Genomic DNA, 14,001 nt, shown 5'->3' with positions numbered 1-14,001 from the left:
TAACACAATGATGGCTTAAAGAAAAATTAACAGTCAAATGTGATAGAGCACACCTTTAATCCCACCACAAAGGAGCCTGAGGCGGGAGGATCTTGAGTTGCAGGTCAAGATGTGGAGAGATGACTGAGACTGTCTCTAGATATGGTTCTGTTATCATGAGGTATGGGTACCTGTGCCTCCTGTACTAGAAGGCATGGCAACCAGATGCCAAAAGAAAAAAAAAAACCATATGGCTGCCTAAGGTAATCACTCCTTTACAGCCTTATCTGAAGAGAATTCCCACATAGCCCAAGGAAGATAGGTGTCTCAGGTGGGGAACAACTATTGGACCTGAAGATGGTCCATGGCTGAGAATGGAGCCTGACTTAGCCATGACTGAACAGACCAATAGATGAGGGCTGACGGATGTCTCAGGGAGGATCATCAAAACCTGTGGTGGGGACTTTGTACAAAAGTCTTCCTGTGGGAGTTAGTATTTTCAGGAGAAAATGAGAGAGGGAGGCAGGCATATGGATGCAGAGGAGGACCTTTGAGCTCTGGGGTGTGAGCTGACCATAGCCTTTGTTCTGCTGTGTGGCACGGGATCTGAACTTCTAGCTTCTATGCCAATGCCTAGCCATAGAGGGTCCCAAGCAGGCTCCCTTCATCACATCCTTCAAGGCACCCATGGAAGATGAGGCTCTTAGCAAAGGGATATACCCCTGCTAATGATGCTGACCCCCAACTGCAGAGATCAGGAGCAGGGGGTAAGGAACCCTGGGCCGAGCTTCCACAGACGCGCAGGCGCAGAGCAGCCAGAGGGAGAGCAGCACTCCTTACCCCAGGTTCTTTCGAGTCTGAGGCAGGAAGATGACAAACTCAAGGCCTGCCCTGCTCTAGCAACTTATGCCACTTGTCTCAAAATAAAGGATTTTGTTTTGTTTGTTTTTTGAAGTACTGGTGTTATAGCGTGGTGGTGGAGTGCCTCATTACTATGTCTGAAGTGCTAGCCTCAACTCTTAGTACTTCAAAAACAGATAAGTAAAAAAATTAAAAACTAGATTTAGGGCTGGGGGATGGCTCAGTCAGCATAGTGCTTGCTGTAAAAGTATGAGCATCCAGGTTCGGCTCTAGCACTCATGTAAAAGCTGTTTGCGATGATGTGCCTATAAACTCAGTTTTGAGGAGGCAGATGCCAGAGGGGCTGGGGGCCAGCCAGTCTAGCCAATCTGTGAGTTCCAGGTTCAATGAGAGATTACCTAAAAATCTAAGGTAGACAAGTAATTGAGGAAGTCACCCCTGGCCTCTGTACTCACATGTAAACATATATGCCTCCCCAACAAATACGCAAACCTTATCTTTCATTATAATGATGCCTAATGCATGTCAAGTGAACCCCACAGCTTGACAGGATGTGTAAGAAGAAATCAAAGACATCTGACGATAAATATATATGACCTTCTCATAAAGAAAAAGATTTATATGGTTTGGATGCAATATGGGCTTTGGTCATGCTGGTGAGAAATATTTACACATTCCAATGGTTCTATGATGCAAAGTCCAGGTGGGTCTGAAATGGACCGTGACGAATCTGGAATGATGATGCCGACACCGTAAATATCTCATTAGCAGATTGCCACCACTTACAAAGAAGAAAGCTTTTACTGACTTTATTCATGTGGACACCACATTTTCAAGAGAATTGGGCAAACATTTAGATTTGTTTAATTCAAGGCAAAAACAATCAGGACCAAAGAAAGTTGCCAATAACGCATGAGATTGTTTTGTGTATCACTTAATATACGCCCAGGCAACGGGTTGTTTTTCTTCTTCCATTTCAATTTGCTTAACTGATGAGCTAAATCAATTCCAGTTATTATGCTTACCCTGCCCTAGTTTGTAAAGCATCAAAGAAGAACTTGAGAAACTAAAAATTTAAGACCAACAAAAGGTTTGTCTCCTACACCTGTGTAAAAAATATCCAATGACTTGTGAAGCTGTTGTCAGCATCAAAAGCTCTGGGGAGTGCTTCTGCCCATGTCCCCAGACTCGCTTGCTCATCACACCACTTTCTTGTTGTTGGTTTGGGGCTCCTCTGCCCTCTCCATTGTGACTATTTCTACCATGAATTCTTCTAGGGCATCTTCCAGGATCCAGAGATGCCCAAAGCTTCCTGCCTCCCGGACGCTTGACATGAGTATGTAGTCATCAACTGGGCTAACAGAGATATCAGCTTGACCGCTTGAAGCTGGGTTTTTTGTTCAACTGAATGTTTATAGCTAGTCATGGACATATCGCCTAATGTCTTGCACCACCAAAGCGAGTTGTTTGGCCTTTAGAAACACATTCATTTCACCCTCATGATACCCTAACTGCCTTCACTTCAGAGGGCCAGGGACCTGACTCCAGGGTCACTGAGCACGCCAGGACTACAGCCCCCTCCCTTCTTTCCCCCCTTGAAATGACTAAATATTTGATGTCTCATTTCTTCCTGGCCCAGAAGCTCTGCTTTTCTTGGTAGTAACCTCCCTCTTCCAGCCTGGTAGCTCTTTTATCTTAATGCCACACTGAGAGAAAAATCAATAAATCAGTGTCTACCAAGGAATTGAGGTAGTGTTCAATAGGATCTGCCACCTAAAGGCTTTCACCATGCAGTCCACTTCTTTAACAGAAGACCATTTGGATGCCAGAGATAAGCCTTTCTTCTTTCCTCTCTCCCTCCTTCCCTCCCTTCTTAATGCCTCCTTTCTTCCTTCCCTCCATTCTTCCTTCCCTTCTTTCTTCATTCTTTCCTTTCTTACTTGACAGAGTCTCATTTATCCCAACCTGGCTTTGAACTTGTAGCTGAAGACAACCTTGAACTTTCTATCCTCCCAACTCCATCTCCCAGTGCTTGGACTATAGGCCCTGCTATGTGATGCTGGGGATGGAAATGAGGGCCTCATGTGTGCCAGGTCACCATTCAACCAACAGAGCCAATCTCCAGCCCTTGTTTTTTCAACAGGTGAATTTCCTTTCTTTGGCAATGACTTCTTCATTTGACGAAGACCAACCCAAAGAATTCTATCTCGATCCGGGCATTGTTGGCACACGCCTTTAATCCCAGCACTGGGGGGGGGGGCAGAGGCAGGCAGATCTCTGTGAATTTGAGGCCAGCCTGGTCTCCAGAGCAAGTGCTAGGATAGGCTCCAAAGCTACACAGAGAAACCCTGTCTCAAACCCCCCCAAAAAAAGAAAGAAAAAGAAAAAGAAAGAAAGGAAGAAAGAAAGAAAGAATTCTATCTCCAGATATCCCATGAAGCTATGATGGCTATGCCATTAGGGTTTTGCATGTGATAGGAGACTGATCTGTGTAATCTCTAGGGAGTATGTCCCTAAGGGTAGATAATGTGTTATTTTATAGCTGATCCTATTTGCAGAGACACAGGAATGAAGGTTGGTAGAGGGCCCCACCTTTAGCTGAGGAGATACTATAGTTGATGACTGCTGAAGGAGGGAGAACCATTTTTCTTCGAGGGTGTATGGTCAACTGTATGTTTCCTATGCTTCAGTTGATGGCCTATACTCATGTGTTGTGGAATATTACTTTAATTATGTAAAGATGTGTTACATTTGTTTATGTTGAGGAATATTACTTTAACTATGTACAGATGTGTTGCTTTGCCTGACTAAGGCACCCGATGGGTCTAAAGAAAAGCTGAATTGTCAATAGCTAGGCAGTAGAGGTATAGGCAGGCCTGGCAGGCAGAGAGAATAAGCAGGAGAAAGAATCTAGGCTTGAGGAGAGAAAGAGGGAGAAAGAGAAGGGGATGCCTGGGGCCAGCCAGACACAGAGGAAGCAGGAAAATAGGACATACAGAACAAAAGGTAAAAATCCTGAGGCAAAACATAGATGAAGAGAAACAGGTTAAATTAAGTTATAAGAGCTAGAGAGATCAACATAATGTAAGGCCGAGCATTCATGACTAATAGTAAGTATCTGGGTCACAATTTGGGGGCTGGTGGTCCAGGAAAGCCTTTTACACCTATGTGCATGCAGGTAATACTAAATGAACTCATATATAATATATATATATATATATATATATTATATATATATATATATATACATATATATATGGATACATGAAAATGCTAGAGGAATGTGTTGGTGGCATCAGGAGGGCATGGGAGAGGGAGTAGGGGTTGATATGATCAGGATAAACCATTACATGTATGGAATTATAAAGGATCCACAGACTCATTAAAAAAAAGCTGGGAGCTGGGACTGGAAGAGCTAAGATGGATCATGGGTTGGAGAAGGGGTTTGGAAGGAGTCTGTTTAATTAGCAGGGAGCGACTCACAAGCCTGGGCTGTTTCTCTCTCATGTACAAGAGACACAAATCTCCATAAGGATTTTCTAATAAAATAATAACCATGGCAGGCTGCTGAGGAAATGCAAAGATTCTCCACAGACTTTTCTAGTATTCTCAAACCAGGGAATTACTGGTTCTGCCTGCCTGTGCTTTTCCATGTACCGTCTTTAACCCAAATGAGATAGCAGACTTATTAAGGCCTGGGGAGCATTCTGGTGTCAGAATGTCACACCATACTCAGGTGTCAGAATCCTTGTTCCTGGAAAATTCTAGGAGAGCCATTTGTGATTCACTGTGGCCTTCACATAAGCCTCGGAGAAGGATCAATGGCAGTACCCGCCATCTCTATCACCTCAGCTTTGTAGTTACCAACCCACCCTGGAATTACAATCTACTTTAATTGTCTCACATTCCAAATGTGTTTGCAAAAACAATCTCAGAGAAAGAACAAAACAATGGGACAAATCCACGTTTGGATGAATTGGAACAGGATGAACTGGGGAGATGGAGTGGGAACATGGGTTCAAAGAGACAAATCAGGAAAGCACTGGAACAATCCAGATGATAAGAAGAAGCCATAAAATGGAGGTAGAAGGGAATCCAAGCGAAGGGCATCTGAGAACAGGGAGGGATTTCATGGAAGGCATGGTTAACAGGGAGTCCTAGTGAAGTCAAGAAGGAAAAGGTAAAGAATTATATGGATACTGTGACAGGCCGTGGCAATGCAGCAGCCGTTAGCAGCCATTGTGAGCAGACAAGGCAGACTGACAGTCATGAGCCAGACTGCAGGTGAATGAAGAACTGAGCCTCTGGTCTCTGGCACAGGATGAAGGGCTGCTCCTATGAGATTATGGGGACTTATGGATCACAGATGTCAGGTAAAACTGTCTCTGAATAACACAGAACCCTCCCTCTCCCAGCTTACTCTTGTGTTGTCTTTGGCATGCTGGAAATGGCACAAGTACAAAGACTGCATCAATGTAACAGCCCTCAACTATTTTCTGACTACCACAGAGACAGTTGGGCCAAAATCAACTACTAAGAGATTACACGTATGGGTGTGATAGCTAACTATCCACTGTTTGCTGTTTGCGTTAAGAGATAGTAATGATGAACTCTGCTCATTAGGCCCTGTTTATATTTCCATTATCACAGCTAATTACCTGTTTAATCCAATGATATGCTCTTAAAAATATCACTAGGGTTCTTCTTGGTGAGCCTATTTTAAGCATCTGAACAATGCCTTCTTTATCGACTGGGTGTCCTTGCCAGCCAAGGCTTCTTTTACATGAAGAAAGCAAAAGATACACTGAACATCCTATGCAAATTAAAGAAGCTGTGCACTCCCATTGTTCTTCTAGGAGAAATAGGGTCCTTGGCTGGGCAAGCTCAGAGTTAGCAGGCATGAATTATAAAGGCTACTTAATATATCCATTCTCACTCCGCAAGTGGACAGAAGTTTCTTGGGAGACCAACTGGATGCCACCACCAACTGCATTTCTATGATCCCACTATAGTTTTGGTCATTAAGTCTTTTCATATGTAGTCACTATGATGACAAAATTTCTACAAATTATGTTGCTCAGAGACATGTAGCTTTGGTTTAAGTCCCAGATTTCTAAAAGGGTGATTGGTGGTTTGTAAGATCATGGGACAAGATCTGCATTTTATAAATAGAAGAGATTGAAGTTTTGATTGGGGACAACGGACTTGGATGTATGTGCCACCTGTAGAAACAGCAAAGTGAGAACTGAAATTCTAATGCCATGCTTGTCCCAGTGACCTCCACCCACCGCCAGGGCATGCTGAGAAGACACAGCGGCAGCTCAGGCTCTGAGCTCACAAAGACCTTGTAGAAGCCCAGCTTCACTCTGGGCCCCGTTTGTCTTGTCTGGAGAATGGGGATGGCAGTAGTTGTCATAGCACTTGTTTGGATGATTAAACAAGAAATGGCACAGGATGGTTCCCAGCGAATGCCAGCTGCCCGTGACAACACAGACCCAGAGAAAATATTTAGAATCCCTGTAAACGGAAAATTGATCACCTTTCACAAGGCTGACATGTTAGCATTTTGAACCTGGATGCTTTGGGGCATACATGGGTAGAATTATTTAAATTAAGTTAATGGAGGTGGGAGGACCCATCTTAATTGTGGGAGGCACCATTCCACGGCCTGGGGTCCCAGACTGAGTCAAAGGAAGAAAATGAGCTGAGTGTGAGCACTCATCCCTCTCTGCTTCCTGACTGTGGATGCAACGTGACCAGCCACTTTACCCTTGAACTGAGAGCCAAAGGAAGTCGCTTTTGTCAGGTTATTTTATCACGGCAGCAGGAAAAGCAGCTAGTACACTGGTGTCCATGAAATAGTGGCAGGAAGTCAAGCACTTAGTGTGTCAAGTCACCAGTTTTCTGAGGTTATTTTTGGAGGCATAAGATAGCTTATCTTGACTAGGACAGGGATGGAGTGGGGGACTAATAGAATAGTGATGTTACAGAGGAAAAAACTGCTAGACTCTAAGAGCTAAGCAACTCTCCCAAAGCCACACAGGCAGAAAGCTGCAGTCCAGGCTGGGAGCTAGATCTTTTTTAACAGTTATTTCTGTACTGTGCTTCACATTCTTCCATCTAATGTAGAATTGCTAGTTGTAATGCCAGCATATTATGTATTTCTCGCTTTCTTAAAATTTCTTCTTATAAGTCATTGGCTTTTGGAGGAAGGGGCTGCTGTGCACATGTGTAGAACAAAGGACTTTGCAGAGGCCTTCCACAGACAGCAGCTGTGCTCCTTTTGCTAAGTGAGCAGAGTTCCACATTTTTTTTTTTAATTTTTCTGTCTCTCTTTGGTTGGTGATGTCCAGTGTCTGGCCTTAGGCTCTGGGCCAGAAACCTTCCCCCAAGCCTTCCCAGACTGTCAGGTCTTTCACTTATAGATCTACCATCATACTTTAAAACTCTCTCATTTCTGACTTTACCAAGTCCCAAGAACAGGACATTCTTATAACAGAAATCCTATCCATAAAACAGAAATACTATGTAAATTATGCAAAAAGTAAATAGCTTTTCATGAGTAGATAGGATTTTAATGATCCACCATATTAGAAACGAGGACCAGAAATAAGTTAGGAGAAAAAATTCTGCAGGCTTACATAAATGTGCAAATAAGTTCTCTAACAATGAAAAAAATATCACAAAACTTTAAGACGCTCTGGGTAGATTAAATAACAGGTGATATATAGATGAAGAGAAAACCAGTAATTTAGAAAGTGGAATTGAGGATATTATCCAGAGTGAGGAATGCTATGGTCCCACTTTAGGGTTCCAGTAGGCTAGTGTAGAGAAAATGTGGGAAAGAGGAGAGCTAAAACGACAACAGCTGCACATGTGCCAGATTTTTTTTTGTTTTTTTTTTTGTTTTTTTTCCAGACAGGGTTTCTCTGTGAGCTTTGGAGCCTATCCTGGCACTCGCTCTGGAGACCAGGCTGGCCTCGAACTCACAGAGATCCTCCTGCCTCTGCCTCCCGAGTGCTGGGATTAAAGGCATGTGCCACCAACACCCGGCTGATATGTGCCTGATATTATGGCAGATGTCAATCTTTACTTTAGAGTCTTTGACATAGTTTATGGTTGGAACAGGACACGAACACACAATGGTAAAACACACCAACCACTTATTTGTAAATTCTACCTTGCTGAGGTTATCAATTATTAATTTAGTTATGGGTAAGCCTTGGAGGCCCAGATGAAATTATGTATGCAACAAAGGAATGTGGCTGCACAAAGGCCTGGCAGTCAGAAGACAGAGGAGAGGTCCATGAAGCTATACTTCACATACGGGTATGGTACACTTGTAAGAATTTAGCCCCAAATCTCTGAATCCACTCAGTCAGACCTAGAAATCTGGATCTCTTTGCAAACACCAGCCCAGGAGATTCACTACAACATCATAGATTTGCAAGAAACTTGGTTCTAGCCACCTGTATTAGTATTCTAAGCTTTGAACCTTGGCACTTAAGGAAGAAAACATTGGCTTCAGTATACAGGGCCTGCCTACATTCAGTCCCTGTGAGGGCACTGTGTATCTTCCCACTGCCAAACCACTTCCTAAGATAGGCTTCGGTGCTAGGAAATACTTTTACAGCCCACTAATAGCTTTAACTTCTGAGCCAAAAGTAAAATGAGAGAAAAAGCACAGTATTTGGGAAAAAAGGTGTGACTTATAAAAACATGTATTATACATGTCCTTGAGATGGCATTAACATATGTAATAATCAATTAATTTTGAGACAAGGCCTCACTCTGTAGTCCAAGTTGGTCTGGAACTCATGCAGCCCAGACTGGCCTTGAATTTGTGACACTCTTCCTGCCTCAGCCTCTTGAGTGCTGGAATTATAGGTATGAGCCACTGTGCTTGGTTTAAAAAGATGCATTAAAAAAATCCATCTGTAGGTCCTTGGTCAGTGTTAGTAGTAATATGTGTAATTTGCTAGCCAGTTATTGGTATTATTCATAATCATTACTGTCATCATTTATTCTCCCCTGAATTACAATACGGAGAACACAATGGTATTCTCCTAGAACTTTGCTGTGACAGTTATTCAATTAGATAATTAACAGGTTTAGTTCTTATGATATGCCTGCATGAGTACTTATAAACTCCCTTAACATTTAAAAAAATTTTTTTTCTGTTTGAATGAATGGTACAAATTACAGAACTAAAGCAGATGTTTGGTGTGAATCAGAAAAGGTCAAGGCAGCTCTGACATGCATGCATGTCATCAGTGATGTCACTCCATGGCTCTGGGGAAGTCAGCTTAGCTCTCCTTATCACTGTGTCCCAGGGTGTGACTGTCAAAGAGATATTCCATGCCAGACTCAGGGGCCCCTATCTTGTGCAAGTTGGCTACTGGTCACCCAGTTCTTTGATGATGGATTTCCCCTGCTAGTTTGGGTAATGAATCTCAGTGAAGTCACATCAGTGGGGTCATTTTTGTCAGTGAGCAGTCTGTACAGTTCTGGTCATGACTGATGCACACATTTTTTTCAAGTGCAGCACACACTCCCTTATCTTCAGCCCACTCTCCCAGTCATCATGGTCCGCATTCTTGATGCTCTGTGGGAAGATTAGCTACCTAGTGAGCCTCAACTTCATCAGTTTCTCAGTGTGTTCCCTCTGCTCATGAGATTGGAGGAGAAGGTATTTGGCAAAGTTCTTCAAGGAAGAAGTAGTAGGTAAAACATGGGCAGATAGACATAAGAGGCTCAGAGCTTCCGATTGATCTGGCTGTTGATGGCGGCTGCTGAGTCCTGGTGGACACATCTGTGAGGGGGACATGGCCACCACAGCAAAGGCAGGGCTACAAGGTGACAGAGGGCTTTGAGAGGCTTGCTGGGATCATAGGGTTCAAGCACTGGTTCTATTCAATCACTGTTGAAAAGGAAGCCTCTGAGACTCTCAGAGAATATCTTCATTGAGTTCTCTTTTTTTCCCATTTTTTAAAAATTTAAATTAGAAACAAGATTGTTTTACATGTCAATCCCAGTTCCCTATCCCATCTCCTCCCCTGCCCCCCACTAACACCCTACCTATCCCTTACCCTTTCTGCTCCCCAGTGAGGGTGAGGCCTTCCATGGGGGGGGTCTTTGGAGTCTGTCATAGCCTTTGGGATAGGGCCTACGCTGAGGGAGTATCTCTCTATGTGGAATGGGCTCCCAAAGGCCATTCCTATGCTAGGGATAAGTACTGATCTACTACAAGAGGCCCCATAGATTTCTGAGGCCTCCTCACTAACATCCACATTCATGGGGTCTGGATCAGTCCCATGCTGGTTTCCCAGCTATCAGTCTGGGGACCAAGAGCTCCCCCTTGTTCAGGTCAGCTGTTTCTGTGGGTTTCACCAGCCTGGTCTTGATCCCTTTGTTCATCACTCCTCCTTCTCTGCAACTGGATTCCAGTTCAGTTCAGTGTTAGCTGTGGTGTCTGCTTCTACTTCCATCAGCTGCTGGATGAAGGCTCTAGGATGGCATATAAGTTAGTCATCAATCTCATTATCATATCAAGGGAGGGCTTCATTTAGTTTTTATAATGACCCTGTGATGCTCTATATTACAGATGGGAAATTGAGGCTCAAAGACACTAAGTACATTATCTGGGGTTACACAACTATGACGGGTTGACAATTGACAACCCAATCTAGTATCTGATACATGGAATCCAATAGACAGTATTTTCCACTCTTCGTAGAAAGAGCCTTCCTACAGGGAAGTCCCATAAGCCAGTGAACTCATACTGACAGAAGTTCATTCTTTTAAGGAAGATAAGTTTCACGGTTGACAAAAAAAGAATTATCTCCAAGCCATAAGCTGCAAGCAAGGGTAGACATATATTTAATAGGAATTGGGCCAAATCCATCTCACGTGGGTCTCAAATTGATGATACCTGTCTATGAGGACATGGAATAATTATAAATTTTCCTTTTAGTCCTGAAAGAATGGTCATGCTACCAAGACCCAGCAGAACCTTAACACATCTTTTGCAGTATCGTGACACTCTCAGAACAAAATAATAATCTTAAGATTGGATGGAAAAACCCTCCCACTTGTTAAATTCAATACTGACGAGCCAGTCTTAGATGCAATAAAGGCAAGGATGTTTAAGATGATCAGGGACAGATGTTTAACATATTTTATGTAAGAATTGTAGACACAGTTAACTGCCAAGTCTGACTGTTTCTTGAAATACTGGACAGGTGGAGCTCAGGACACATATTCCTGAGCTGTCTGAACTCCTCAGGGTGACCCTCACTTGAGAAAAACAACGGTTAGCCTGATTAAAGCATTTAAGCCTCCATTCTCATCTCTGTGCTTGTTGACTTTGTCATGGCTACAAAGGTATTGGAGATGCAAGTATTCTCTCTTCACCCTGTGTGCCGTGTGTGTGTGTGTGTGTGTGTGTGTGTGTGTGTGTGTGTGTGTGTGTGTGTGTGTGTGTGTGTTATTGATGTGTGAATGTTCTTGCTTTCAGAATCATACTCTGCATACTTTCTTTTCTTTTCTTGCTATCATTCACTGTGGGAAAGTTGAGTGTGTAGTGCACATTGCTGGCTGACTCCCCAGCATCTGTTCCCTTCCCTGATTCCCATTTGGAGCTCCGTGGTTCCGGGAACGCTAACTCCACGTTCTGTTCCATGTCTTGCTCTTTGTCTGCTTTGGGCTCCCTTTTATATTCACAGTTGAATGAAGAAGATTCCAAGGGGTTCCAGGGCTCACCAAGGTCTGGTCCACATTACCCCAACCTTATCTCCGCCAGCTCTGCCCGCTCCTTTCACCATCTCGTCACCTTCAGCATCAGCCTCTTAACTGTTTCGTGAATGTGCTGGATAGATTCCAACACTTCCACCAAGCATCTCTGTGAATAAAACATGTGAAAAGATCCTGACAGAGTTGAACACTTTTCTCCAAATCCCTCACTTTTTGTTCTTATGCACACAGAAAGAACATTCCAGTAAAATCAGATTAATTTTAAGCATTCACTATTAAATGCTTCAAGAGGAGTTTGCACCAACATTCTGCCCTGGCAAGAATTTTGGAGGATGTGTATTGAGTCTTTCTTCTTGAGTTCAGAAAGAACAATGTGTAATTCAGTTGTAGAGAAGGCTTTGTTGAAAGCAATTGAAAGAGGTATTTACTGGGTGGGGTTTCAAATTTTGTTGCATTTATAGTGTCAGCTGTTGTGCCGATAGTCACTTAATGAAAGCTTAAAAATAAAAACATCTGCAAAGTGTGCCAACCAATGCTGGCTTCATGAACCCAGCTTTCTGAATGACCCCAAACAATTTTATAAACTATGTTAACTAAACCAGGGGCTTGAAAGAACTCAGATTCTATATCTGGTCTTGTCCACTGCTACAGGAATGGTGAGAACAAGCTTATGATCTTAACAAAGGACTTAGTATCCTGGGAGTAGCTAAGCTCAAGGCATACTAAAGTGACCACAGTTCAGGTAAGGCTCACAAATGGTGCATTTTGCTTACATTCTGAGTGCTACCCTTTAAAGGCGCTGTGTGGTTACCACAATCAAATTGAAACACTTTTCAATGCAAAGATGCCCCACAATGAGTTTCACGTAGCCAAAAGTTGTGAGGAAGGGTGCTAGCACTCTTGAGTTTGCTTTGTACAGACTGTTTAATTTCCTGTTTTAAAAATGAGATCTTGAATGGAATTTCTTCTTAAAGGATTGTTTGGCTTAAACCTGATCCTCTCAAATGCTTTCCTAAATCCCTGCTTTGAGGATTCGGACTCCGGACTCACCTGAAGGTATCATTTCATTTCTTGGATGAGAGACACACTCTCCATCAATCCTCTGCAACCCGAGAGAGTCCTTCTCTAATTCGAAAGGCGTCGGCAGGTGGACAGAGGCCACTTTGTTCTGTGGGCAGTGAAAATGTATTCTTAACTATGCACCCTTGAGCTGAAATAAGAAGACCCTCTTATTTCATGGACATGAATGCAGGACAGAATCAATGTTACTAACATGCACATTGCTGTTTGTATAGCTGGAATTCCATGTATCTGGTCTCCTTTTGTTCCAAAATAAAGAGCTGTACTTACTGGTAACCTCTATCTGGACTTCCTGGTATTGAGCTAAGCAAGGAAAAGCATTATTCAAAATAAGGTCAATATCTTCAGATTTCATTCTGCTGTGGTCAGTTAGCAAAGCAAAAGACCTTCCAGACTATCTAATAGCTCCTCTCTGTCCAGCGGAGTCATAATTCAGTGTTAGCAACAAAGAATCAGCGTCCAGGCAGGTTCTTGGGGATCATGTCTAGATCTGCTTAGAGAAACAGGTGAGAATGACTCACTTAAACCACAATGTATATGACCTGAGCAAGCCTAATTGCAAAGTTGTAGGCTAGGCATACTGCAATACAAGTTGGAGTTTCTATATAACAGAAAGTAAGTAAACAAGCCCAACAACAAACTCAGCTAATGACTGTGAGGCAAAACCATGACTATTTTAAATACAGTCAAACAGAGCACTCCTGGAAGACATGGAAAACTACAGTTAAGTAAGTTAGAACAGTACTATATGTTCTCCCCAGAGCTCCCTGAAGACATCAGAAGTTGCCTGGCAGGTGCTTTTCCTAGTAAAACTGAATACTAAAGTAATCTTTCACTTTCCATAAATGAAAATCAAGTTTTAGTAACTCTGAATACTTCATTTAGTAGGCTACTATTTTTTCTTTCTTTCTTTCTTTTGTTTCTTTTCTTTTTTTTAAGATAGGGTTTCTCTGTAGCTTTGGAACCTGTCCTGGAACTCACTCTGTAGATCAGACTGGCCTCAAATTCACAGAAATCTACCTGCCTCTGCCTCCCAGGTGGTGGGATTATAAAGGTGTGCCCCCGCTCCCCTGCTATTAAGTAGTAGTGTTCAATCACATAAATGTTGATAGAGTTATGTCATTCTTGCAGAAGAGCCCAAAGAAAGAAAAATAACATGTACTATAAAAATTTAATTCCTTATTTTGAAATAATTACTAATTCACATAACATTGTAAGAAACAGCATAGAGAGGTCTAATTCTAGTGTGTGTGTGTGTGTGTGTGTGTGTGTGTGTGTGTGTGTGTGTGTGTGTGTGTGTGTGTGTTTGTACATAGACATGTTGGGGTG

General features: G+C 42.7%; 1 pseudogene; it reads right to left on the bottom strand.

The window, feature by feature from the left end:
* Positions 1-9,146: 9,146 nt before the first annotated feature.
* LOC113834053 lies at positions 9,147-11,213 on the bottom strand (annotated as a pseudogene).
* Between the last annotated feature and the right edge of the window lie 2,788 nt (positions 11,214-14,001).

This window comes from Cricetulus griseus, chromosome 8 (genome assembly GCF_003668045.3).
Source record: "Cricetulus griseus strain 17A/GY chromosome 8, alternate assembly CriGri-PICRH-1.0, whole genome shotgun sequence".
Classification (NCBI taxonomy): Eukaryota; Metazoa; Chordata; class Mammalia; order Rodentia; family Cricetidae; genus Cricetulus; species Cricetulus griseus.
The sequence above is the reverse complement of the archived record's forward strand: the minus strand, read 5'-3'. Positions and strand labels throughout refer to the sequence as shown.